The following is a 25,971-nucleotide window of genomic DNA, read 5'->3' as shown; positions in this document are numbered from 1 at the left end:
GCAGGAAGAACATGTACAAAGACTTGGAAACATGGGAGAGCAGGGAGGTGGGGTATGTTAAGAGTTGGGACTGGAGAAGTAGGGTAGACCGGATGGAGACAGGCTTGTATCCTGCGCTTAGAGGTCTGAATTTGTTTCATGGGCAATGGATATCTTCTGAAGTTTTGGAAGCAAAGTTGGGTCCTAGAAAGACCAACTCGGTAGCACTGTGGAAGATGGATTTGGAGAGGACATGATCCCAGGAAGACCAGCTAGGAAGCTGTTTGTGATACAGATGAGAGAAAATAAGGGAGGACAGTGGAATAACTGAAAAGACATTTTAGAGGTAGAATCAAGAGGATTTGGTGATTGATTGATTTGGAGGTAAAAGGAAAAGAAGATTAAAGGATGACTCCCATATTCATGATTTGGGCAACTAGACTGATAGTAATGCTGTATATTCAGGAATCCCTGTATTGCGGGTGACAGAAACTCAACTCAGATTAGCTTAAGCAAAAAGAAATGTAAAACACCTATAGCTGGGAAAAAAATGGCATAGCTCCTAGAGTTGAGGGAAGAGATGTAGGAATGAACCAAGGGCTCGATACCCCTACGACATTGTCTGTGTCTCATCTCTTCCTGTCTCTGTCCAGCTCTTTCCACACGCCAGCAAAGATAACCACTAATAGCTCCAAATATGCATCCCCCATATGCCCACCCCAGTGGAGACAACTTCTCTCACCCACAGGGCTGCTTGAATCATGGGCTTACCAGTCCCTGTGTCCAGGGAAATGGGCTATTGTGGTAGTCAGGCCAGGATCATCTGCTCAATTCTGTGGACAGAAGAAAGGAGATGGTGCAGACTGTATCCAGCAGCCCAAGATAACAGTTACCTTGGTTCCCTTCAGGTGCTGCTGACCAAGAGAGAAGGCAGTGGGGCAGCAGCATTAAATGGCTCTCAATCCAGTTCTGATTTAGATGTGTGGAATTCACAGCATCAGACCACTCAGCCGATTCCAAGAGCCATAATAATTTATTGAAATCAACATGCTGGTGAGACAAGGAGCCTGACAGACAGCAGATGGCTCCCACACAGAAAGGCTAATCAATTTTAACAAACAACAGCCATCATAAAGAGGGGAACGTACACAGCATGCACACACTTCTGAATGGTGCAGAGACAAAGGATCCTGCTTGGCCTGGCCAGGACAGGGAAATAGCCTCTGTGAGGCAGTATCGTGGGAAAGCCTGGGCATTTCAGATGCTCCCCGCTGACCTTACCTCCCACCCGTCACCCACACAGATCTCTGCTCCACACACACCTGACTCTCCAGACTTCTTCAGACCCACCTTAGGTTTTCCCACTTCTGTGCCTTTGCTCACTCCCTTCCCTCTGCTTGGGAGACCCTGTTCCTTTCCCTCTTTCTGTCCCTTAAGAACTGACCTAGTCCTCAAGGTCCAGCACAAGTTCTCTCTCCTCCTAAAGACCTGTGTTGTTAATGCTTCATGGATGTGTTTGTGACTAGTCATCTTCACTAGATTAACCAGATGGCAAGCTTCTTGAGGACAGGTGACTTGCCTTTCATATCCCTGCATACCCAGGAGCACCTAGCACAGAACTGCGAACTAAATTTTTAATGAAGGATCATTAGTTTGCTTCCAGTTTTGGGATGGGGGGAATCACATTTCTTAAGAGATAGAACATCTGCAACATACAGTTAGAGATTAATGATGTTAATATATTAAAATCAGCCTTTCAAATCAATAACACAGGGCAAGAGACCCAATAGGGAAGTCAGCAAAGAAAATTAACAGGAGCTTCACAGAACAGCCCATACTTATGAAAGAGGTCAATTTTACTAGTTATGGAGGAGATACAAATTAGGACAATGTGATTCTAATTTTCGCTTATCAAACCAGGAAGATTTTAAAACGGATTCTTCAGTGTTAGTAAGAGTGCGGTGAAATAGCTAGTCATTTGCTACAGCAGGGACTGCGTATGGGTACAGCCTTCCTGGAGATGAAGGTGGCAATTTTTATTGAAGGTCTTAAAAATGTCCATACTTTAAAAATCTGTAATTCTACTTCTAGAGTTTTAGCCTAAGAATGTAACCAGAGCTGCATACATAGATTAAGTATAAGGATGCATATCTTAGTATGCTGGTGAATGAACTGGCTGATTCTCTCTTATTCAGTGTCTGGAAGTCAGCCCCAGAAAGAGAAGTGGTATTTATACAGTTTCTTCCCATTTGCCTGACTTGACAATCCCAAAAAAACTCCTGAAAAAAATCTTGAAAAAAATCTGACTTGACTTCTCTTAAAAACGAAATCCCTGACAACTGGCTGATGCCTGCTGGAATATGGTGACCAGTTTCCTTTCCATTGGTTTGAGATAGTCTACTCTCCCTGGAGGACCTACACCCAGCATCTAGCTACTGCTGTGAACATCCCTGTTTCCCATGTAATACTGCAACTTCCATCATTTTCCTGCTCACCTATCAGGTCCTGGGGATTTTGAGGGGATCTGATACACTGTGTTAGAGGCTAGTTAGTGGGGTACAGACAGGAAGCAGGAACCTCATTTCATTATTGTTTAGGTTACTTAAGCACTGTCAACCCACCCAAATATCTATCTGCCCATCCACCTGTCCATCTATCTATCCCCCACAACATTGATGGAGCACATGCTATATGCCAGAAACTGTGCTGGGTGTTGTGTGCTAGGTTTACCCTACCTCCAACTTACAGTTCAGGAGCATGATGGATTTTAGAGACATTTCATTGTTTCTTCTACAGATCAGTACACACAAAGCACTCTGGAGCACAGAGGTGGGGGATCTAATTCAGGTGGTGAATCCTAGAGGGAGAGCCTGAACAGGGCTTTCAAAGTTGTCTATGAGTTAACTTCGTAATAGAAAGGGAGATAGGGGCATTTCAGGTTTCAAGGTCTGAAGTTGAGAGGAAGCATGACTGTGGGCTTTGGCAGTTAAAGGAAGGAAGAGAGCTGGAAAGGCAAGGAGGCACGAGGGCATCAATGTCTTCTTGGAAATGCCTGGGAGTTTTAGCTTTATCTGGGAGGCAAAGGGTGGGGGGCACTGGAAAGTTTATGGGAGAGGAGTTTTAAATATTTTTGAGAAGTCAGGCTGGTAGCAGGGAAAGGATGGGTTGGAGGGGTGTGAGGCCAGTCAGGACATGGTTGCAGGGATCCAGAGAGTCAAGAGTTGTTACAAAGGCCAAGTGACAGGACTCAGGGACAGGAGTGTGTGAGGTAAGGGGCGTGGCAGGGAGCAGGGGCAAGGAGGCACCACCAAAAGCTCGCAGGTTTCTGGTGTGAGCTGGCTTGTCTAGATTTTTTTTTTTAACGTCTTTGTTGGAGTATAATTGCTCTACGATGGTGTGTTAGTTTCTGCTTTGTAACAAAGTGAATCAGCTGTACGTATACATATATCCCCATATCTCCTCCTTCTTGCATCTCCCTCCCTCCCACCCTCCCTATCCCACCCCTCTAGGTGGTCACAAAGCACCGAGCTGATCTCCCTGTACTAGGCGGCTGCTTCCCACTAGCTATCTATTTTACGTTCGGTAGTGTATATGTGTCCATGCCACTCTCTCACTTTGTCACAGCTTACCCTTCCCCCTCCCCATATCCTCAAGTCCATGCTCTAGTAGGTCTGTGTCTTTATTCCCGCCTTACCCCTAGGTTCTTCATGACTTTTTTTTTTCTTATATTCCATATATATGTGTTAGCATATGGTATTTGTTTTTCTCTTTCTGACTTACTTCACTCTGTATGACAGACTTCCTTAAAAAACTACAAATAGAACTACCATACGACCCAGCAATCCCACTACCTGGCATATACCCTGAGAAAACCATAATTCAAAAAGAGTCATGTACCACAATGTTCATTGCAGCTCTATTTACAATAGCCAGGACATGGAAGCAACCTAAGTGTCCATCGACAGATGAATGGATAAAGAAGATGTGGCACATAAATACAGTGGAATATGACTCAGCCATAAAAAGAAACGAAATTGAGCTATTTGTAGTGAGGTGGATGGACCTAGAGTCGTCTAGATTTAGACGTTGTTGGGGAGGCAGAGAAGATGCTTCTGCCCGTGCTGCATTTCCTGTGCAGGCCCACTCAGCGTCCAGCCCTCCCCTCTTTCTCTTCCCCTTCTAGTCTGTCTGCTGGAGCTCTTTGGACGTGGCTGCCGTGGATGGCCCAGGCATAGCCCTGTGCCCGGGGCCAGCATTCACACAATTTCCTGGACGACAAATGGCTTTCCTGACATCAAATTCCATAGCCTGGTCTCAGGGATGGGCAGCTGGGGATACTTGTCCCTGCCAGGAAGGTTCCTGAATGGAGTCTGTGTTTCATTTCACAAAATTTTGTTGAGGGAGAACCTCTTTTGTACTTAACGTAGAGTAGGGCACTATGCAAAACAATCTATTAGATATTGATTGCACTTTTTATTCTACTTTCAAGGCCCAGTTTAAGTGACAGTTGTCCTACAAAATCCTTCCTATGTCCTCAACCCCACCCTGGGTTCCCATGGGTAGACCTCTATTACATTCCATTTCGTATTGAATTATCAGTATTTGTTCAAGCAGCTATCCCTTTGGATAGACTGGAGTTCCTCGGGGTCAAGGACCACATATATTCCCTTTTCCCCACCGTCATATGCCCGTCCAGCCCCTATCTTTGCTCTTCATCATCCCCTATAGCATTTTGAACAGTGTTTGATACGGTTAGTACCTGTCACTGGAACTTCTAACTTCTTTGGTGGGGTGGTGCAATTGTTTATTTCTTAGCCACAAACAGTCAGTTGATAAGATTGTTGGGGGTCAACACAAAAAGTTTCTAAAGCTCGTTGCTGTGGACTGAAGCTCTTAACACTCTGCCTGGTAACCTGATTTCCTCTGATTGGTCTGGCCCGCTTGAGGGAAGCCATTTGGCCTGGAAATGTGATGCTTTGAAGACGCCATGGGAAGCAAAACACTTGGCTTTCCGCTTGGGAATGGGACTTGCGCCTTTGAGACCTGTCTTGGGAAATCAGCCGGAGCAACGTAATTGCAATGAAATTACCCCAGATCACACCCACACATTCATTATGAGATTCCTTATTGACACCTTGACAATTTGTTTCAGAAGACATTATTGCATATTCCTCCCTGTGGAATAGATACAGATGCATATAGACATTTGAGCCCACACATAATGCACATGCATATCAGTGAATTTTTATTATATAATTATATGAGGCTATCAATCAGTTTTCATTTGGAACTCTTTGTATTTATAGTTCAGGAAGTTATTTAAAATCAAGAGGTGGAGAAGAGAGCATGAAAGAACTAAAGAGGAGGCACTGGATTGGGAAGCCAGTGAGTGTGTCTTTGCTATTTGGGAGCTGCATCCCTGTCCCCCCACCCATTCCTCCCTCCTTCACTCTACCATGTCTTTCTACTGGTGGGGACTCAATCCTGGGCAGTACCCATAAGAGGAAGGTGTCAGTGGAAGAGCTCCAAGGAGAACCTCCTCAGGGTAATACGGTGCCATCTTTGGACCTTGTAGGCTTTTCTGTTGGGTCTGAGGAATCCTTATGGCCACACTGATCTGCAAAGGGACCACTGACTGCCAGATGTCCATGAAGATCAAGCAAGATAATTTAGAGTTACGCTTTCCCAACACTGAAAGTCGTGACACACGTGAAAATGAGAATCTTTGTATGGTACATTGTAGTAAACTGAAGGGGACTTGGGGTTCTATAAGGCACTTGGGGAAAAAAGTCATCCCATTTTCTCTATATTATACAAAATGAAAGAGAATATATAGTGTATTGGGAAAGACAATAGATATTGAATCAGAATAAAATATTTTCCTCATTTTAATGAGAAACTTGAGCTTACTTCCTTCCATGGATGTAACTGTTTCATATCAGGGTTTATGTTTGAAATGGATACACACCATGCCTGATCTTTTAATGATGATCTCTACAAATTCTTGGTGGTCAACCTTGATGAGAAACTTTGTTCACACAAGTGGGTGATAAAAAATTTAAAGCCATTTTTATAATCATTAAAGATTCATAGCAGTTGAAATTATATTTAAAGGATTCAACAGCCTTCCTTATATTTCATTGACAAATGTAGTGTTGAAAGTTTTTGTGATGATGCAGGTGGGTTTCAGGTCCAACTGAACTTATTCATGTCAAGGATTCAGAAGAATGATGGCATTCTCATTTGCAGAATGTGGATGGGGTGTGGGAACTTTCACTCTGCAGCTGGCTAGGCTGACACTTGAAGGATACAACCACTGCGAAGAGACAAAAGTTTAGGTCACACGTGACTTCAATCCAGGGCCATTTCCACTACATCCACCATTAAGCCCCACCCAGTCTCTCTTCCCCTTTTCTCTAATTACTGCCTTTTGGGCTGCACATGGTGTCCCTTGGCATGGGAACTGCTCCAGCAGCTCATTAGATTTTGTATCAGACAGGAATGTACAGCCAGTTGCTGGAGTAAGCATCCAGTTGTAGGGTTTCTCATTGGTCATTTTCATTGCAGCTCTGAAGAACAGCATGGGTCAGATGTCCCACATCTGAGCAGCCACAGACAGGTTGCTTGTGGCCACAGGGGGCCGTCCCCAGGCACTCTGTCTGCCCCATGCCCTTAAATGCCCCATGCATCCCATCCCCAGGCCTTCGCTCATACTTTGATCCTTCCCGGAGTGTTTTCTTGTCTTCTGTCTTCACTGTTAAGTCCTACCTGGTCTGCAAAGCCCCCTCAAGCCTTTCTCCTCTGCCAAGTCCTATCTGACTAATGTGTCCCACAGAGACCCACCTCCCTTGAACTTCTGGAGTCTGCCCATAGGCAGCCCTGAACTCACAGTAATTTACACGGCATTTTAAAATCTAAATGTGCTCTTGTTTCAACTAGAAAGTGAACACCCAAGTGCACTAGTGTCTCAGGGGAGGGGCCCCGATCCCAGGGACTCAAGAAGAGACCATATCTTGTTCATTTCTGTACGGTGCCTTGCATAGAGTAGGTGCTCAAGACATATGATCAAAGTGATTGATAGGAAGAAACTTGCACACAGTAAAAATGATTCATAATGATGCTGTTTAGAAAGATACATCAATGGAACAGGATAGAAAGCCCAGAGATAAACCCATGCACATATGGTCACCTTATCTTTGATAAAGGAGGCAGGAATGTACAGTGGAGAAAGGACAGCCTCTTCCATAAGTGGTGCTGGGAAAACTGGACAGCTACATGTAAAAGTATGAGATTAGATCACTCCCTAACACCATACACAAAAATAAGCTCAAAATGGATTAAAGACCTAAATGTAAGGCCAGAAACTATCAAACTCTTAGAGGAAAACATAGGCAGAACACTCTATGACATAAATCACAGCAAGATCCTTTTTGACCCACCTCCTAGAGAAATGGAAATAAAAACAAAAATAAACAAATGGGACCTAATGAAACTTCAAAGCTTTTGCACAGCAAAGGAAACCATAAACAAGACCAAAAGACAACCCTCAGAATGGGAGAAAATATTTGCAAATGAAGCAACTGACAAAGGATTAATTTCCAAAATTCAAAAGCAGCTCATGCAGCTCAATAACAAAAAAACAAACAACCCAATCCAAAAATGGGCAGAAGACCTAAATAGACATTTCTCCAAAGAAGATATACAGACTGCCAACAAACACATGAAAGAATGCTCAACATCATTAATCATTAGAGAAATGCAAATCAAAACTACAATGAGATATCATCTCACACCAGTCAGAATGGCCATCATCAAAAAATCTAGAAACAATAAATGCTGGAGAGGGTGTGGAGAAAAGGGAACACTCTTGCACTGCTGGTGGGAATGTGAATTGGTTCAGCCACTATGGAGAACAGTATGGAGGTTCCTTAAAAAACTACAAATAGAACTACCATATGACCCAGCAATCCCACTACTAGGTATATACCCTGAGGAAACCAGAATTCAGAAAGAGTCATGTACCAAAATGTTCATTGCAGCTCTATTTACAATAGCCCGGAGATGGAAACAACCTAAGTGTCCATCATCAGATGAATGGATAAAGAAGATGTGGCACATATATACAATGGAATATTACTCAGCCATAAAAAGAAATGAAATTGAGCGATTTGTAATGAGGTAGATGGACCTAGAGTCTGTCATACAGAGTGAAGTAAGTCAGAAAGAGAAAGACAAATACCGTATGCTAACACATATATATGGAGTTTAAGAAAAAAAATGTCATGAAGAACCTAGGGGTAAGACAGAAATAAAGACACAGACCTACTAGAGAATGGACTTGAGGATATGGGGAGGGGGAAGGGTAAGCTGTGACAAAGTGAGAGAGTGGCATGGACATGTATACACTACCAAACGTAAGGTAGATAGCTAGTTGGAAGCAGCCGCATAGCAAAGGGAGATCAGCTCGGTGCTTTGTGACCGCCTGGAGGGGTGGGATAGGGAGGGTGGGAGGGAGGGAGTCGCAAGAGGGAAGAGATATGGGAACATATGTATATGTATTACTGATTCACTTTGTTATAAAGCAGAAACTAACACACCATTGTAAAGCAATTATACTCCAATAAAGATGTAAAAAAAATGATGTGGTTTAATAAATTCCATAAAAAATAATGATTTTCAGCACCAACTTTTGTGCAACATTCAGGGAATATGAACAACTTCTCACAACAGAGAATGCTTAAATCATAACTGCCCAAATGTGCCCATGTTCCTCTTATCCCCTTGTTGACTAGTCAGATAAATGCTCGATTAACTGTAATATGACAGGCTCATTAGCGTTTTCTAAATACACTTTACCAGCCAGTCCAGCGTTTTCATTTTGACCAAGGGCTTTTCTGCTCTAAGGAGGGCTGTAGAAATGTAGGCTATTTTTGCACGGAGTGAGCTGAGCCCTCCCCACCCTGACACTCCCTGGAGAAGACTTTGCCAACTGGATAGTGGACAAAGCTGCAGGGCCAGGAAGGGGCTGGTGAACAGCCTAGTTAGGGGCCCTCTACGTGGCTGAGCTTGGAGTTCAGAGCCCTAGTTCGCCTGGGTGCCTGTTTTGCTTTTTTCTTAATTTAAGTTTGTGATTGACTTATTATGTGCACTGGCACTTTTAAGAGATTCGAATAAAACACACTGAGAGTTCAGAACAAATGTAAATGGCCTCAAAGAAAAGGGAGGGGAAAGAAACGACAATAATCTTTTTTAATGGCTGTAAAATGTGGGAAGGATAGATCATGAACTCTCTGCATGGGGCCATCGTCTGATCTCAATCCAGTATTGTAATTTAGACGTGACTTTTTATTTAATTTCTGAGAAAGGGAAATTAGAAAACATCATTATCTCAGCTGCTTCTTTATAATGAACAATATTTCACAGTGCCAGCCCTGGAGTTACCTTCAGAACTTCTTTTATGAGGCGGATGTTGACTCTGGTTCTAGGAGAGCTTGAATTTTCCCACACACTGGTTGCTTGAGGAGGAAAAGTGGAAGTGTGTTTTTTAATTAGAAGCTGGTTTAAGGCTCAGGCAGCCCACAGGCTTGCAGGTAGGGGAAGGGAGCAGCGAGATAAAAAAACAAGGTGCTGGAAGACACCAAAACCTGGATTAGGCTGTCCTGGACTTCCTTACATGTAAGTAACAGTTGCCTTTTAATCTCCCCACCATGTTTATTTATTTAATTTTTAAATTGGAGGGGGATTTATCCAATCTGTAATTAACCCTTGCATCTGGCCAAAGCAGTTCTGCCTTTTGCCCCTTCCACTCCCTGCTCCTGGCCACTAAATACATAATGGTCTGATAAATATTTAAGCAGTGATGAGGGAGATAATGCGAGTAATCCATTAGAGCCTCCGCCTGGGCTGGCACGGGGAACCAGTGGGGCTCGAGTGGATGGAATAAGTGCTAAGATCCCAGGCTGTGCAGCAGGCTTGCTGACCGCTGGGGGCCCTGCACGCTGAGCCTGGCTGTGGGGAGACAAGACATTGGAGGCCCTGGGAGCCTTCGCTCCCACTTTGCCCCTGCTGAGCCTTTGCCTCTGCCCCCACGGGTCAGCGTCACTGCTGAGTGGGATGGGGCGGGACCCATCTTCTGGAAGGGGAATGGCATGAACTCGCCCCCATGAGGTGACCTGGGATGTCCACCCTGTGGCTGCAGGGGACTCTAGGACAGCCTACTGCTCACCTCCATAACTGGGGCAACCACGAGCCCCAGTTTGCACAGGACAGTCTCAGGCTATGCTAGGTGTCTGGCATGGGTATTAACAGTGCCCTTTTCCACTTTCAAGAGTCCCACTTTGGAGGATAAGTTATATGATCACCCCACTTCTGATCTTCTAATAACATGCTTCAGAATGTTGGAGGCAGGTGGGAAATCATAGCAGCAATTTCCCTCACAGGGTGTACCCTAAACACAGCCATCAAAATGAGCCAAAAACCCAACTACAGAAGCCCTCCACCCAGACACACACGTGCATGCGCACACACGCACACACACACGCACAAAGAACATTGCCTCTTGGCTTCTCCTAACTCCCCTTGCACGGCACCTGTGTACCCCTCTCGGCTCGCTGCAATCTCTCTCTTGATGCTAATGTGGGTCTGATGTATCGGGGCTTCCACCGTTGCTCCCAGCTCAGTGTTGACTACACTGGTAGAATGAATGAATCAATTGTGATTGTTTGTGATTATGTTAAATCTCTCTTATTATCTCACAAGGTCTTTGACTTCAGCAAATGTTTTTTTATCCCTCTTTATCCAGGGTATCATTCATGGACCCAAATACACATCCACATAAAACTTCCCTGTATGAACACACAGTTCAAAATAATCATGAGTGAAGACACAATACGTCATGCATACTCTGTTTCAGTACCTGCTCTCCCCCTCAGAAAGTAGAAAGATCAAGGTCCCCATTTTTAATGAATTCATCTCTACTAACTTTCTCTTGTTCCAGAGAGGAGTCTTTGGAATAAGCAGTAGACAGTTCAGGATGCTTCCTATTACCCACTCAATTAACCCTTTCTCTTCCCTCTCGCCCTTTTATTCATTTCTTCACTCACTGATTCATCCATAGTCATTTACTGAATACTATGTACTGGGCTCAGTTGATTCCTGGTGGGACTTCAGACAAGCCCTCAGTTTCCTCATGACCAGAATTAGCTGAATGTTGCACTCCTGGTTTCAGAAACACCACCCAGGCGTTCCTTGTAGACAGATCTGACAGAAATCCGTGTGTCTGCCTCCCTAGCTCCCAGAAGGGAAATCTGGAGAGTGAGGAGGGAAGGGGCCTCCAGGGGTTTCACACCCTCAAGCCTATTTACGTATTGACTTTCCCTCCTCCCCCACTTCCCTGGGGTCAGCCTGTGCCTGAGGCTGCTCAGCTCTGCTCCTCTGGGGCTGCCTCAGCCAGAGCTCAGCGGCCCCAGCCCTCTGGGGCCATGGCTCCCTATGGCCTTGACATCAGCCCCCTCCCTGTGGCCGTGCCCTTGGGGCATTTGCTTCAGTGCTCGATGCTTGCAGGCCCCACTTCCCAGCAGTGAACCTGCCTAGATGCGCAGGTCTTCATGCCCAGCTAGTCATTCAGAGGCTCACCCGTAAGCTGGCCCTCTCTTCACGGCTAGTTGCAATATTATTATTCACACACACGCACACACACACAGATATATATATATATAAAACGTGCATGTGTATATGTCTACACAACATACATGTACTAATACATGCATACAGCTTGCAAAGATAGTTCACAAAATCAACACATGCTTGCAAACCTGTAAACTTCATCTTGTACACATACATGCACATACATATACAACACATATACCGTAAAATCATAGAAAATATGAACTAGACATCAGTCTTCAAATGTCTGTAGGACTGCCACGTGTGAAGGACTTTGCTACATGCCACGTGGAATAGGAGTGAAAATGTGAGCTTGTGTGTAGCTATGCACACCCTGATCTTGTGAATACACACTACCATTCCTCTCTCTCTTAAGTGTCTTTTTCCTCATGTTACTACTGGCATTGTAGGTGGCTGTCTTGTAGTAATTTAGTTTAGTGGTTTTTTTAAAGACTATTTTTAAAAGTAGTTTTAGGTTTGCAGCAAAACTTAGTGGAAGGTACAGAGATTTCCCGTATACCCCCTGTCTCTACACATGCATAGCCCACCTCAATATCAGTATCCCCCATCAGAGAGTTATATTTGTTACAATTGATGAACTTACATCGACATATCTTAATCACCCAAAGTCCATAGTTTATCTTAAGGTTTGTTCTTGGTGCTGTACGTTCTAGGGTTTGAACTAATGTATAATGCCATGTATCCATCATTAGGGTGTCATACAGAGTATTTTCACTGCCCTAAAAATTCTCTGTGCTCCATCTGTTTATTCCCCCCACCCCCAGTCCCTGGCAACCACTGATCTGTTGACTGTGGGCGTAATTTTGCCTTTTCCAGAATGTCATATAGTTGGAATCATACAGTATACAACCTTTTCAGGTTGGCTTCTTTCACTTAGTAATATGCATTTAAGGTTCCTCCATATCTTTTCATGGATTGATAGGTCATTTCTTTTTAGTGTTGAATGATATTCCATTGTCTGGATGTACCACAGTGTATTTGTTCATTTACATGTTGAAGGACATCGTGGTTGCTTCCAAGTTTTGGCAATTATATACATAAGCAATAAACAACTGTGTGCAGGTTTTTCTGTGGATGATTGCTGGATCGTATGGTAAGAGTGTGTTTAGTTTTGTAAGTAACCACCAAATTGTCTTCCAAAGTAGATATACCATTTTCCTTTACCACCAGCAATGAATAAAAGTTCCTGTTACTCCACATCCTTGTCAGCATTTGGTGTTGTCAATGTTCCAGATTTTTGGCCATTCGAATTGGTGAGTAGTAGTATCTTATTGTTGGGTTAATTTGCACTTCCCTGATGACATGTGATACGGAGCAACTTTTCATATTTTTTTTTTTTTGCCATCTGTATATCTTCTTTGTTGAGGTGTCTGTTAAGGTATTTGGCCCATCTTTTATTCAGTTTTCTTGTTTCCTTATTGTTGAGTTTTAAGAGTTATTTGTATATTTTGGATCATAGTCCTTTATAGATGTGCCTTTTGCAAATATTTTTTTCCTATCTGTTGTTGGTGCTCTCATTCTCTTAAAATTGTCTTTTCAATTTTAATGCAGTTTTTAATTTTAATGAAGTACAGCTTATCAATTGTTTTTTTTCCATGGATCCTGCCTTTGATGTTGTATCTAAAAAGCCATTGCCACATCTAAGGCCATTTAGGTTTTCTCCTATGTTACCTTCTAAGAGTTTTATAGTTTTGTGTTTTACATTTAGGTCTATGATCCATTTTGAGTTAATTTTTGTGAAAGGTGTAAGGTCTGTGTCTAGATTCATTTTCTTTGCATGTAGATGTCCAGTTGTTCCAGAGCCATGTGTTGAAAAGACAATCTTTGCTCCATTTTATTGCCTTTGTATTTGCCTTTCGTATTTTGTATTTGTGCCATTGTATTGACTATATTTACATGGGTCTATTTCAGGGCTCTCTATTCTATAGATGTCCCATAGTTCTTGGATATTCTGTTCTGGATTTTCACCCTATGATCTCTTTGCTTTTCAGTTTTGGAGGCTTCTATTGCTATATCTTTAAGCTCAGAGATTCTTTCCTTAGCCATACCCAGTCTACTAATAAGCCCATTAAAAGAATTCTTTATTTCTCTTATACTGTTTTATTTTTTTCTCTCTAGCATTTCTTTTTGGTTCTTTCTTTGGATTTCCATCTCTCTGCTTACATTGCCCATCTGTTCTTGCATGCTGTCTACTTTATCCATGACATCCTTAGCATATTCATGGTAGTTGTTTTACATTCTTGGTCTGATAATTTCAATATCCTTGCCATGTCTGGATCTGACGATTGCTCTGTCTCTTTAAATTTTATTTTTTGCCTTTTGATATGCCTTGTAATTTTTTTCTTGATAGCCAGATGTAATGTACCAGGTGAAATGAACTGCTATATATGAGTCTTTAGTAGCATTGTGGTGAGGTGTGTGGGGATGGGAAGCATTCTATAGCCCTATGATTAGGTCTGAATCTTGTAGTGAGTCTGTGCCTCCTGACTGTGAACTTCACAACTGTTTCTCAGATTCTGACCTCCCCCCACCCATCCCGCTCCCCTCCACCTATTCCCCCCACCCTGGGGGGAGAAGATGGCTAGAGCTGGCTTTAAGTATTTCCCTTCCCCCAGATCAGTGAGGCTTTGATAATACCCCAGCAGGTTAGGCTCTGGTTAACTAGTTTCCCCTGAGGGCAAGTCTTGTTAAGAAGAACAGACTGTTCTCACTTATTTTAAAATGATTCCTTTTCCCCTCCACCTGCTGGAAGAGTCAGGGGATTTTTCTCTGATCTTTACTTTGAGAATCTGGTCAAGCTCCTGGAGGAAAAATTCCCAAAATTGTGGGGAGCTCCCCACTATGAGTGGGTACATCTGAAGTTTTTAACTCTCAGACTTGTCCACACTGAACCTCCAGCAATTCATCAGTTCTGGTTCAGGTTTTCCTACCCTGGCACTGGTTTCTATGGTGGTTTCCAGTCTCTGCTCCAGGAAGCAAAGACTCTGCATTCGCCTGTCTGTATCTCCAGTCTTGGGGGGCAGTAGTTTGCCTGTGTCCTCCCCTCTTTTAAAATCTAAGAAGAACTGTTGATTTTCCAATCTGTTTAGCTTTTTACTTGTTAGGGCAGGGTGGCAACTTCCAAGCTCCTTATATGAGGAACCAGAAACTAGAAGACTAGCACTTTAGTTTTGTCCCATATATTCAGGGATGAGGCCCCTTGAATTCTACATGGGCTTTTGTGTCAAAATAAAATAGCAATCTGAGTCCAGAGACTTGCTGTCAATGACATCAGTATTGCAGGACTGTATGCTCATGGTAATTGCCCTGATCCTTGGTGTGACTACTTAGCTGAGCACAGGGCTTGGCCCACAGAGGAGGATGCATGTGAATGGGCAGTTTCTGTCCCTGGAGAAACGACTACATCCACATGAATGGCACCAGAATGGTGTGTAGTCTGCTCTGGAGTCAGACTGACTCAAATCCCAACTATTAGCAGGGTGACCTTTGGCAAATTCTTACCAACCTTTCTAAGCCTCAGTTCCTCCTCTGTGAAACAGCACCAATGATGGGCCTTCCTCATGGGGTGGTGGTGATGCCTGAAAGAGGAGAAATTGTTAGCAGAGGGCCCATCTATTAGTATTGATAAGTGCCCAGTAACTGGGAGCTACTATTACCAAATGGAATATATGTACAAAAATATGCTTTTACTCAGAAGATGGAAGGGAGCAAGCTAACTCCTTACAGGGCTGGGAGGAGTCAGCAGATTCTAGAGTTGCTTAAACTTAGTCTCTGCCCCTCTCTGTTTGCTTCCCTTGCCTGTACTGTGCATGGGCCATTGGTTTCTGAAGGGGCCATCCCTTTGGCTCAGTTACAAGGTCCTTGCTGTGGAATTGCCTCATAAGTCCTAGGGGTGTTTCCTTGGCTGTGAGGCCTCAGTGGAGAAGGATGTCATCGATGGAGACCATTTTGACTTCCAGAACTTTCCCCAAAGGTCTTCCCCACACAGATCAACAGTGGAGTTGCTGGTCTTGTGAAGGCTGCATTTGCTGCCTTGGGAACTGTAATTTGTGTATATATTTGTGTATATATGGGGTATAAACTGAAAACTCCATTTGAATTCCCCAACAATTCAAGCGGGTTACCTTTCTCGGAACCTCTGACAAGAAAGATAGAGCACGAGGGTGAGGTGTATCTTGTGCCTTTCTCCCTCCCTTCCTGCAGACAAAGAGCCCACACTCCGATTCGCATTAGTCCCAATCAGGAGCACCTAGGGAGGTGTTGGGGGCTCAGATCATTTAATTGTATGCCAACCGCCAACCTACCAGGGCAGCCTGTGCCTATCACTCAGACCCGGCTGACTCAGGTGCGTGTGTCTGGCCTGCCAGGGCCTCAGACCCTCTGTCAAGAACCCACCAGCCTGGGTTCTGAGCCAGGGCATCTGAGCCCTCAGTCTCTGCACCTAGTGTCCACTTGACTTGTCACTCCAGCCTCTGTTGAGTTCTTCATCTCAGCCTCGTGTCACCTGACTTCTAGAGCGGCCATTTTGGCTTCTCTCACCAACCTCCTGCTTTCTTCCTCCAGGCCTGCCCTGCCCCATCCTTTTGTTACCTAAGTCTTGTCCCCACCCCCGCCAACGCCACTTTGTCACTTTTCCTGTTGTGACCTTGAATCCTCTGCTTTGGGCCTCAGTTTACTCATCTGGAAAACAGGTGTCATTAGTAGGCCTTCTCTCCCTCCAGGAATGTTTTCCGAATTAATTAATTCTCTTAATTAATTAATTAAGTAAGTAAAGCACTTTGAGATACTTAGACAAAAGATGTGCTAGAAGTGCAGCTTATTATTTACTCTTAATGAACCCTTTGGAGATAATTTATTCCTGATTCTGAAGGGAAGCTCAGTGGAACCCAGGGGGGAGAGAAAATGACAAGGTTGGGTTTTTTTGTTGGTTTTGGGGGTAATAGAAGGAGAGGGCAGTTACTTTTTATTTTTATTTCTTTGTAATTTATTTTTGGCTGCATTGGGTCTTCGTTGCTGCATGTGGGCTTTTCTCTAGTTGTGTCGAGCAGAGGCTACTCTTTGTGGCAGTGCGCGGGCTTCTCATTGCGGTGGCTTCTCTTGTTGCAGAGCACAGGCTCTAGGCACGCGGGCTATAGTAGTTGTGGCACACCGGCTCAGTAGTTGTGGCTCGTGGGCTCTAGAACACAGGCTCAGTAGTTTTGGCACATGGGCTTAGTTGCTCCGCGGCACGTGGGATCTTCCCGGACCAGGGCTCAAACCCGTGTGCCCTGCATTGGCAGGCAGGTTCTTAACCACTGCGGAGGGTGGTTATTATATGTAGTTATTCTCTCAGTGGGCTAATAGGGAGAGAATTAGCCAAGTGTTCTTTGCACCGAACTTGTGCTGCCTTAGCCAGACCTGTTAACCCATGAAAGTGCAAAGGCAGACAGCTCCAAAGATGGAATGGTTTAGAGATCTAATCACAATCTGATTTTAAGACTGGGAAGTCGCCACTATTAGAGAGAGAAAGAGAGGGAGGAAGGGAAGGGGGCGAGGGGAGAGGAGAGGAGAGAGGGAAGGGAAGGGAAGAGAGAGGGAGGTTTTGAGTGTATCCGTACACGTCGTGGGTCCTCAAGGAAAGAGGAGACGTATGCAGAAGGCTGTGTGTTGGCTGCAGTCTGCTCCATGTGTATTTCTCAGCCAGATTCCTGCCCCTTCTGTACCATCTGCTTCCTCCCAGCACTGACCATATCTGGACTTCCAGCAGGCCGTCCCTCTCTCTGATTTTTTTTCCTAGGTCTGAACCTTAGCAAAAGTGTGAAGTTTGAACATTTCACCTGTGGGCCCCTTGCCTCTCTGTTATACCACCCCGCCCCCCCCGCCCCTTGGTCTATGTCTGCCTTGTCCCCAACCAGGCACATGGCCCCCAGGTGCTCTTCCCCATTCTTTGCAATTCCTGTCTCAGGAAGTGCAGGTGCGGGGTGTGTGGGGAGTGCAAGAGGATGGGGGTAAATGACCCGAGGCAATGTAAAGGGTTTCTCTTCTTGGCGGTATTTGTATCTCTGTAGAAAGCAACTTCTATATAGCCAAACACAAGTCTAAGGCTGAAGCATGTAATCCTGGGCCTGGAACTGGGGAAGATGAAGGAGGGAGGAATGCGAAGAGGCTTTAGTTATTTCCTTTCTATGCTTTTATATACTTTGACATTTTTCGCAGTAAAGATGCATGATTTTTATTATCACCATCTTCTATCTCAAGCACATGAACAAACAGCCTAAAGAGGACGTTTAAGGCATCGGCCAAAGGAGGCTGGGCGATCTTCTCCCTGACAGTCCTGATGCTCCTGCCGTCACTTGCCTGCGGTGGGAGGTGCTCCTGGGCTGGCCTTCGAGGAGAGGGGGTTGGGAGAGGGGGTTGGTCAACGGAACCAAGGAGAGGCCGTGTGAGCTGGGGAAGGTGAACGGGTGCAAGCCTAGAAACACAGATGCAAACTCATGCCTCCGGAAGCCCTTGTAGATTCTGGATTTTTGCAAGACATTGAAAGCTTTCCGGGACTTCCCTGGCGGTCCAGTGGTTAAGACTCCACGCTTCCACTGCAGGGGGCGAAGTTTCGATCCCTGGTGGGGGAAATAAGATCCCGCATGCTGCATGGTGTGGCCAATAAATAAATTAAAAAAAAAAAAGACAATAGATTAAAAAAAAAAAAAAGAAAGCTTTCCTACAAGACAGAGGGGACTGGGGCCTTCGGTGACTCTGGTGTGGTGTGAACTCTGCAGAGCCATGGAGGGTATGCTCTATTAGATGTGAGCACATGCTGCTCTGCACTGGTGTCTGATTACAACTGTAGGATGGGAGCTGAGAGGAAGGACACTCTCGTGGCCATGGGGTGAGCTTTGGAGGCAGAGGGCCCACCTCTGAATCACAGTTTTGCCACTTGCTTGCTGGTAGCCTTGGGCAAGTTACTCAAGCGCTTCGTGCCTCAGTTTTCTCATCTGTAAAATGGGGTAACAGTAGCATCTACCACAAGGAATGTTGTGAGGATTGAATGAGTTGAAGTGGTACAGCCCTTGAACATTGGCTAGCGCATGGAATGTGCTAGATGTACATCAGCCATTATCATTTTGTTGTTACCATAGCTTAGTGTTCATGTCTGCAGTGGAGCCCAGGCAGGCCTGAGCTGGGAGTGCAAGGAGAGCTTATGAGTGTCAGTGTGTTCTTGCAGTGAGGGGAGGGGCCTGCCCTAGGTTACCTGCACGGGGCACCAAGAAACCTGCTGGGGATGAAGCCCTTCCGAGGGACAGTGTGTCTGTGGGTCCAGTCCTGCAGCAGAAGTAATTCTGCTCCATGCCTAGTTTCCAGGCTGTGCCCCACCAGGCCCCCAGGCCCCCAGCCTGATTCCTAGAGGGGCTAAGGGCTGCAGGGAAGTAAAGAATGAGCAAAACCAAGAGCCGGCAACCAACATTTCTGTAAGACACAGCACCAGGCATCACCTGCAACTCTGGGGCTGGAGAAAGTGCGTGTGAGGCCAGAGGGCAGGGAAGCGTCTCAGGAAATGCACTGAGGCCTGGGTCCCGGACAAATGGAAGACAAACCTTGAGGGGTAGCTGGAGACGCCCCCGGGACTCTTTGGCAAAAATTCAAGGTGGCAGCAGTTCCCAGAGAGGGGGCAGGATCAACACCAGGAAAATGGTGAGCTTGTTATTATAAAAAGAAGAAACTTAAAATGCTCTTTTTGATGGGGCCTGCCTTTCAAGGAGAGTGGGCCCTGTTTCCGGAAAGGCCTTTGGTCCCCTACAAGTTTTCTCAGACTCTTGGTGCTGAATGATCAGGCTTTTTCCCCTTTAATTTTCAATATATCTTAGAAGGATATTTTGTAAGATGCAGTAAAAATGAATTACTAGTAAAATGAAATAAAAACCAGATGTACAACATGCCAAGTCCCAATTTTTTTTTATTACTTAAGTCAACAGACATAAAATTACTCTGTCAAATTGCTGTACACTTCTAAATGTTTACTCAGAATTCTGGACTTACCTCTTTGCCGACTGGGATCAAATCTTGGGGCCTGGCTTGGGTCCAGGGACCACACTAAGCCTCACCTGCACGCTGACCTCATGGAGATGCTTGGTGCTTGGGGCAGCAGGTGAAGTGATGTCTGCATCTGGATTGAGCAAGTGGGGAAACTGTGGATTAGCTTCCTAGCACTGCCATAATAAAATACCACACCACAGGTGGCTTGAAACAGCAGAAGTTTATTCTCTCACAGTTCTGGAGGCCAGAAGTCCAAAGGCAAGGTGTCCACAGGACAACGCTCCCTCTGAAGCCTCTAGGGAAGGATCCTTCCACGTCTGCTCCAGGTTCTGGAGGCTCCTAGCAAGCCAAGGTGTTCCTTGGCTTGTAGCTGTATCCCTCTAATCTCTGCCTCAGTCACATGGCCTTCTTTCCTGTGTGTCTCCAAGTCTCTCTCTCTCCTCTAAGGACACCAGTCGCTGGGTTTAGAGCCCACCCTAATCCAGTATGACCTTATCTTAAATTGATTACATGTATCCTTATTTGGAAAGATACTATTTCCAAATAAGGATACATTCTGAGGTCCTGGTGGACATGAATTTGAGAGGCGGGTACACTATTCACTATTCAACCCAGCACAGCTGGCATGGATGGACTCAGATGCTGGAAGCAGAGGGGACCTGGAGGACATGGCAGAACTTAGGGGCCAGCTTTGGACTTCAGACTTGGGAGCGTTTGGGCCAATTATTCCTGGTCAAGGAAGTCCTGGGTGATACCAGATACTTAGTCTAATTGTGACCATATTTATGCTCCTGGGCCATGTGGCCTGAGAAAGTGTTGTTTAGAGGAGCAGGAAGGGGATTTCTAGGGTATCTAGGGCTTTCTCTCCATAACTTTTGAGTATGCAGAGGACATGAGCTGGTGGAGTCTGAAACAAAATCAACCACTCTCCTCACCTGAGTGTCTGGGAGAGCCTTGGATAGAGCTCTGAGGGAAAGACAAGGTTTATGGAACCTTCTTGTGTGTGAGAGGCAGCGAATCCCAGTGGTTAGAGCACAAGCCCTGGTCTCAAACTTGAAGTCTGGCTCTACCATCAGAAACTTTGTAACTTTGGGCAAGTTACTTCCCTTTCAGTGCCTCATTTTCCTCATTGGCAGAATGGGGCTAAGAGTAGCTCCCACTTCTATGATCGCTGTGAATAATCAGTGTGATAATATATGTAAAGGGCTTGGCACAGTGCCTGGCTCATGGTAACCACTCAATAAATGCCCTCTGTTATCAATAGAGTGGTTTTTAGATGGACCACGGAAGGTGGATGCTATTTTGAACTGTGCCTATTAGGATAAAGAGACCTCATATTTATAAACAGCTTTTGTGAACCAAGCATTGTTTTGGGTGATTTATATGCTTATATAATATCAATAGATGTTTCTGAGTGGTTAACTTGTGATTGATTTACTTACTAAATTAACATCTCAAGCTTTCATTGAGCCCTACTATGTGCAAGAGGCAGTGGGGGATCCAGACACATTTAAGGGAAGGCCACTGCACTTTGGACAAATAAGTCAAATTTGGCTCTTAATGGGGTGTCAGCCTTTAAGGAAGGATTTTATGCAACTTTGTCTTAACGTGGAAGATTTAATTAATTGACCTTTTAAGACCCTCTGGCCCTTGGTTCTGCAGGACAATGGGATAGAAGAAGGTGACTTATTTTCACGGGCATGAAGCTCCATCATCAGTGCTTGTCTTTGTCTATTTCACGAAGACAGTATTATTATCTTAATTTGAACTCTTAAGCAGTTTCCGTTCTGCCAAAGAAAAGCCTTTTCAGATCAGTTTAGAAAATATCTTGTTTTATTTCATTCCCATGATGATTCATAACAAAATTTAAAAAAATGTGAGTTATAACCAAACTGGATTAGTAATATGTAACCCGTAGCATTGCTTAATTTGTCTCGCTATTACAGTTTTAATAGAAAATATCATTTCATTGCAATTTAGAAATAAAATTTGATTTCCATATTATAACTAATATGAATAATAAGTCCCCAAACGTCTAATATACTTAGGCGTTTCTATTAACACAATGAATATGTTTTGGATATTCCTGGCATACTAATTCAAAGTCTCATTGTGTCCTGGTACCTTTCTTGAGCTCACTGACCTCACCCAGGCAGCCTTTACCAGCATTTAGTTTTCAGCTGTATTAGTCCTTTGGAGTGCCGTGATAATTAAAGTGTTATGCCTCTTTAAATGAATTTGGCCGCTGGTGCCAGTCTGAATTGCTCTCATAAGAATGCCCCCTTTCTCTCTGCGAAGTCTGGGGTTGTGGGTAGCTCTGCCATCTCGGCTCTGGCCTGGAACCTGGAGCTCATTTGCTTGTAATATTTGCCATTTCCAGATCCTCAGGCTTGTTTTCTGTCTGGTCATAGAGAGAGGTTGTGTGCTTTCCTTCCCTTATAAAAAACTGCCGTTCATTCATTCATTCATCCAGTGAGTAAGTATGAATTGATGGCCTACTCTATGCCAGCACTGTGTTAGATGCTGGAGTTACCATGGTGATTAAAAACAGATTCAGTCCCTACTCTTATAGAACTGAATAATCGTAATAAAGAATCCATAAATACATGCTATGGGAAAGGGAAATGCGGTTCTAAGCCAGCAATAACAGAGGGAACTGTCCAAGTTGGATGTTAGGGAAGGTTTCCTAAAAGAATGATGAGCTGGGGAGTGCTTTTGCAAGAAGACCAGAGAGAATGGGGTTTAGAGAGAACAGGGAGGAAGGATGTGTTACAAGAGGAGGCTGGGGGCAGCCAGACTGTGCAGAAACTTGGGGGGTCACAGGAAGGATGCAGCTTTTTATCCTAAGAACAGTGGGAAGGTACTGAACATTTAAAGCCATGTGGCCAGATGTACATTTTGCAAAGATCACTTGGGCTGAAGTTTGAAGAATGGACTGAAAGTAGAATTGGAACAGGAAGTTATGGTGGTTTGAACTAAGGTGGTGGTAGATAAACAGAAAGAAGTGGAATGCATGAGTGTTTGGATATGAAGGATGTGATGAGAGAGGTTCTAAGTCCACAACTACCAAACTCATTTTTTGCCTGGCTGCCCTTCTCCATCATCCCGCGGCCCAGTTTTGCACTTGATTTGGGCTCTGCTCAAATGTCTACCCTCCTTACACTGTTCAGTTATTTTCATAATAATTTGGAAGACATCGTATTATATATTTATTTATTGGTTGTTTTTGCCAGTAGAATGCCAGCTCCATGGGGTCAGGGAATCTGTGTCTCTCATGCCTGGAACATTGCCTGGAACACAGTAGCCTCTCAAAAAGTACTTTCCGAATGCATGAATGATTCTGAATAGCTGGCTCATAATAATCAGGCTGATGGTGGCGTCCTGCCTGAGAAAGGGATGACTGGAATGGGACTAGGTGTGGGTGGGGCAAGTGGGAGGGTTATTGATTTCAGGCCTGCGGTTCTGATTTCAGTCCCACCTCTCACACTGACCGCCACCTGGACCGTGGACGACAGTCCATAGTTTTCTCCTCCCAAGAATGGAATGACCTGTCCCCTTATTCCTCACAGAGGCTTTCACATAAGTAAGTAATAAAAATCATTAGAAATCAACTATCAATGCTCAACCATGTGGGGCATATATGATAATGAAGAAAGGGCCAATTCCAGTATTTCAAGCATGTCCTAAAAAGAGTTTAATTGAATGCATCTTGGGCAAAGGAGTTCCGGTGGGAATATTGTCGCTCCCGCCCCCTGCCCCCTGTTGACCCTGACTCACCCTGTACCGGTTTGGTGACCGGTATCCAAGCTCAGCTGCAGCGTTCTTCTTGGGCCTGAGAAATGATGCTTTGTGTTTCCATGGCATTTTCACTTTCAAGGCGTTTTCCAGTCTGTGTTATAAAAGGAGCATGGATGGGGGAATCTGCATCTTTCACTTGGGAATCCAGAGGTTGGAGGTGCCCTGCGGACACAGCCAGGCAGTGAGCCTGGGAGCTGGGTTGGTTCTTGGAGCTTCACCCAGCGCCCACCTCTGACGCTGGCCCGATCCAAGGCAAGGCTAGTCCTCACTGGTAAGCTGGAGGTTATCACTGCCCACTTTGCCAGGTTCCTCTGGAATTCAGCGAGAAAAATGAGTGTCTCTCCCAGCAGGCACTCGACAAATATTCAATGCTTCTCCCCTGGAAGGATTTGGATAGCATTCTGGGTTAGGAGAAAGTGGGAAAGGGTCAGAAAGGGGTCTACTAGGCCTCAAGGGGTCAGACAAGCGGGGTCTGGAGGACAAAGACCCGGAAGCTGCTGTATGTTCAAGGCTGCCCTCACCCTCGGGGGCTGAGGCTGTTTTCTCCCTTCAGTACCACCGGTACGGTAGGTGGGAGGTGAGTCAGGGCTCACAAGTGCGCATGTGCAGTCGGCAGCTCTGCTTGAAGCTGGCCGTGTCCCCTTACCCATACTCCCCACCCCATCTACTTACAGAGCACATTCCAGTGTCCTGCCCGAACCCATCGCCGCATAGCCCTCACTTGGCCAAGCTTCACTCAGGTCACTTATACTTGCTTTGTCAGTCTGCTCTTCCCACTGAGAACACCCACCTCCTTATTCTCTGCCCGTTAGATCCTACACAGCTTCTGAAACCCGGTTCCTCTTTCTGCTACACGATGTTTCCTTTGGGGGTTCTCCCTCGCTGCCTCGTGAGGTTGGCAGTATGGCACAGCAGCACGCCTGGGATTGAATCCTCCCTCAGCCACTTCCTAGCTGTGTGGTGTTAGGGAAGTTCCTCAACCCCTCTTTGCTTCAGTTTTCCCGTCTCTAAATGTGTGTGTTAGTACCTCATTAACCTGTAATGAAGACTGGAGAAGTTAATTTACCTGAGGTGCTCAGAGCGCTGCTTGATGCTATTCTCATGAGGAGACAACCGAGTCTGGGCCCGACCCGATCTCAGCACCAGGCTAGATCTGCCAGGCCTGGGCCCTTTGTGTATGTCCTGGCCACAGTGGCCCTAGGGAAGTTTCACACTATTCCTGTGGTTATAAAGGCCCAGTTGCTTCCTCCGCCACAGCCCATGGAGCCCCTACCTGTGGTGCCAAGTGACCAGGAGAGACCTCGACATCTGTGCTCTGACCAGCTGGACTGCGGTGGCTCTGGCAGGGTAACACGACCCAGGTGACGCCTGCTGGGTGGACCTTGGTCCCTGAGAGAAGAGAGACAAGAAGGAGGCAGTGATCAGGTGCTTGCCCTTCTCCTTCTCACTTTCCAGGGACGTCCTAAGAAGCCGTTGTTTCACGGAAACAACTCTGGCAACATCTCGTAAGACCAAACAAATGGCATGTTTGTTGCCAGATGGTGGCCAGCTCAGTGAGGCACCCACTCGAAGATATCTCCACTCCCCCTGCTCCGGCTTCACTCCCTGTCCCCTCTCCACTGTGTGTTTTTTCAACACCACCAAGCAGTTAACTCAATTCTGTCACTATCTAACCTGAAGATACCATCAGATCCCACAGGCTGAGGGCTCATGCCCACAAGACCACCCTTCTCTTTAGATGCCAGTCGCAAGTCCAGATCGTCTACTGTGCTTCTGACCACCGGCTATAAATCAGAGGCTCCCATGACCCCCTTCTTGGGTTTGATTAATTTGCTAGAGTGGCTCACAGAACTCAGAGAAACATTCACTTACATTTACCAGTGGATTGTAAAGTGTATTAGAAAGGATACAGATCAATGGCCACATGAAGAGGTAGACAGGATGAGGTCCGAAAGGCTCCCCAGCCCAGGAACTTCTGTCTCCATAGAACTGAGATGCACCGCACTCCTGGCATGTGTTCACCGACCTGGAAGCTCATCAAATCTTGTTGTTCAAGGGTTTTCATAGAGCTTTCATCTCTAGCATCCCACACCTCCCCACTACCACATGCAGTTCCTGGAGGTTGGTGGTGGGGCTGTAAATGCCAGCCCTCTAGTCCTTGGGCTTTCTGGTGACTAGTCCCATCCTGATGCTATATAAGGGTCCCATCCTGATTTAAAGCCCTTGTTTCGAAAAACAAAGAGATTCCTCTCACTTAGGAAATTACCAGGGTCTTAGGAGCTCTGCCCCAGGAACCATAGACAGAGACTAAATATATTTCTTATCCCACACCCTCCCTCTCGCTTCCCTGGGATTGCACACTCCAGTAAAACCACAGAAAGTAAGCTTTTGCCTCAAGTTCTGTTTTTGAGGTTACCGTGGCTAAAGCAAGGGTCCTTACATTATAATGCTTAGTAACCTTTTACGGGGAATGTATCCTTTTTTTTTTTTTTTTTTTTT

The sequence above is a fragment of the Lipotes vexillifer genome, unplaced genomic scaffold (assembly GCF_000442215.2).
Source record: "Lipotes vexillifer unplaced genomic scaffold, Lipotes_vexillifer_v1.1 scaffold36, whole genome shotgun sequence".
NCBI classification, from domain to species: Eukaryota; Metazoa; Chordata; class Mammalia; order Artiodactyla; family Lipotidae; genus Lipotes; species Lipotes vexillifer.
Note: the sequence above shows the minus strand (reverse complement) of the source record.